The sequence below is a fragment of the Orycteropus afer genome, unplaced genomic scaffold (genome assembly GCF_000298275.1).
Source record: "Orycteropus afer afer isolate SDZICR_OR568_19922 unplaced genomic scaffold, OryAfe1.0 scaffold00387, whole genome shotgun sequence".
NCBI classification, from domain to species: Eukaryota; Metazoa; Chordata; class Mammalia; order Tubulidentata; family Orycteropodidae; genus Orycteropus; species Orycteropus afer.
This window is the reverse complement of record NW_006921974.1, coordinates 754,515-757,881: the sequence shown is the minus strand read 5'-3', so window position 1 is coordinate 757,881 and position 3,367 is coordinate 754,515.

Genomic DNA, 3,367 nt, shown 5'->3' with positions numbered 1-3,367 from the left:
TTTTTTTTTTTTTTTGGTATTGTTTTAATACTACTTGTAAATATTCAAACTGGTTGTACTGTCAGGATAGTTGACAGACCGCAACTCTTTGTCTCCTTATTCACTCTTTTCATTCAAGTTCTTCTACTAGTTGGTATTTAATCCATTGCTGTATCCTTTCTTTTCAAAGCTCAGGGCTCCAGGATTATCTTCTGTATCTGTGTCAATTGGTTTCTTTTTTCTTTCTTGAAAAGAGTATGTGTAGCTTGTCTGTCTATTCTGCCATCTTACTAGAAATCTTAGTTGGGATCTTTGTTGCAAGGAACCTTCTATACCTGTGTTGACATTATCATTAAAGGGGTGCCATGTTCTCCACAGTGTGTAAAGGGTAGGACTAATAGCTGAGGCAAAAGAAATGGGAAAGGCAGATGTGTTCCCTGCCTTTGCTGCAATCTAATTCTGTACACATGTGGTTTCTTGTCCTGACAAGTAATGGTTCCAGTTGCATATCTGCTGAAGAGCTCAAGGGCCACAGACTAACAGATGCTGGCATATGTTTACTTAAAGAGGTAGGTGGCATTTGTCAGAGGTGATGGTAAATGCACTTTTATTTTTGTTTTCTTCTTGTCTGTGAAATATCAGACATATCATAATAAGATACAAAAAATACCAGAGCTAGAAAAATGCATGGTGTTGGCGTCCCTTCTCTCCTGAATGAGAGATTGCCTTTTGTAATTATCAACCTTCATTTCCAAAACAGTGTCATCATTGGCTTTTCCATCTTTTCATTTAGGAGTGGATACTATGAGGTGGAGAAAACTTACTCACTTCATGGTCAGTTAATTGACTCTCAATTTGGGTACCCTTTGCCTTCCTCCCTCAAGCAACCACCAGAAGCCTTCATGCTGAGAGGAACCAGCTAGCTGATCTGAAAGCTGGATATGAACACAAAAGGCCACAAGTCATTTTACATTTTTAGTCTGCTTGGTGTTGCCTCAGAACAGAATACTAAAGTCATTTGTCCAAGCTGAAAGGGCTGTAGAGATCCTCAGATCCATAGAGAAGCTTAGACTGGGGTTCAACCTCGTCATTTCACAGATGGGGATAGTGACATGCTGAAGGTCATGTGAGAGCCTGTGACAGCTTTGGGCATAGAACATTTTCTCCAAACTTCTTGCCTGTCCTTTGCTCTGTCTGCTATCCAAAACACTTAAGGGGAAACCAAGTGCCATAAGAGCCTGTGACCCTTGGACCAACTGGGCAATCAATCACTAACAAGACAAGAGAGTAATCTAGGCTGCTAAGAGTAGCACAGTTAGGCAGGGTATGTTCACAACACTAAGGAGAGTCTGACTACTCTTCAGAAGGAAAGATGAGAGAGGGTACTACTCTCTACAGCTTTTCATGACAACTGGCTAAGATATGAAACTATTGTTCCTATTTAACTAAGGAGAAAACAGTATTGAGGTCCAAGTTATAGAATAGAATTCAAAGTCTGGAATAGGACTTGTGTTTATTGACTTCTCTTGTGTTTCATTCATGAATACATTTTTTTTTTTTTAATTCTTATGGTAAGGTCAGGAGCTCTGGTGATACAGTGGTTAAAATGCTTGGGTGCTAACTGAGAGGTGGATGGTTCAAACCCACCAGTTGCTCTGTGGAAGAAAGATGTGGCAGTCTGCTTTCATAAAGATTTACAACCTTGGAAACACTATGGGGCAGTTCTACTCTGTCCTATAGGGTTGCTATGAGTTGGAATTGACTTGATAGCAGTGGATTTTGTTTGGGTTTATGGTGAGGTCAGCTTTTACAAAAAGAACCAGATACCACAGCTGGACATAACCAAGGTGTAAAAATAGTTTTATGGTACCTTCTATTATGCACAATGCTGTTTCTAATTTGTTTAACAAATAAAAATCAAACTACTTCTATGAGCTTTTTTATTGATCTTGTAAATAATTTATTGGGTCTATATGTAGACAAAACTAAAGAGTACAAATTAATTGAAACTGCTTGGTGTTGAAAAAGCATTTAAGGTTTGTGACTTCAGGAGAATCAGTTCATCTCTCTGGGTCTTAGGTTTTCCATCTGCACAATGAGGATGTGGGACCAGATGATGTCTAGGGTTTATTTTTGCTCTGAAATTTTGTGCCTCCCTGTTTTGCACTGCCTTGGGCTTTTCCTCTAACTTTTTAACCTTTCCTCTTCTCCCTTTGTTGCATTACCCTTTCCCTTTAGTAAATTTTATCTGTGTGTGTGTGTGTCTGTGTGTGTGTGAAAGTGTATAGTGTGTATGAGATCAGGGAATAATTTAAAGAAATCACTGTTCTGAATTGCTTACCTATATACACTATAGTTTAACAGAAAAGACAAAAATTCTGAGTGATCTTTTTATTTAGAAGGCTATTTCCTGGTAAACAGATATATTGAACAACCTAGTAACATACAAACCATTCCCCCAATACAAAGCAAAACCATGTTGTTGTTATTGTTATGTGCCGTCGAGTCAGACCTGACTCATAGCAACCCCTCCTTGGGTTTACAAGGCAGTATCACTATGGAAGTAGATTGCCCCATCTTCCTTCTGAGTGGCTGGTGAGTTTGAACCACCAGCCTTCTGGTTAGCAGTCAAGTGCCTTAGGCACTATGCTACCAGAGCTCCCAAGCAAGACCATATATAACCTCAAATCATAAACTCTTTTCAATATTTTAGTAATTTTGGATGAATAAGCAGGGGCATATGATCTAGAACCAATGGTATTGAAGGAGGAAATCCAAGCTGCATTGAAGGAATTAGTGAAAAGTAAGGCTCCAGGAATTGACAGAATACCATTGAAATGTTTCAACAAATGGATGCAGTGCTGGAGGTGCTTACTCATTTATGCCAGGAAGTTGGAAGACAGCTACCCAGCCAACTGACTGGAAGAGATCCATATTTGTGCCTGTTCCAAAGAAAGGTGATCCAAAAGAATGTGGAAATTATTAAACAATATAATTAACATCACATGCAATTAAAATTGTGCTGAAGATAATTCAAAAATGGTTGTGGCAGTATATTGGCTAGGAACTCTCAGAAATTTAAGTCGGATTCAGAAGAGGGAATAGAATGATGGATCTCATTCCTGATGTCAGATGGATCATGGCTGAAAGCAAAGAATACCAGAAGGATGTTTCCCAGAGATCTTTTCCAGGACATCCATATATATTGTTTTATTGACTATGCAAAGGCATATGACTGCATGGATCATAGCAAATTATTGATAACATTGCAAAGAATTAACTGTAGATCGACCATGCAGTATTCCCTGTTCTGTTTAAGTAGATTGCCCCATCTTCCTTCCGAGGAGTGGCTGGTGGGTTTGAACCGCCAGCCTTCTGGTTAGCAGTC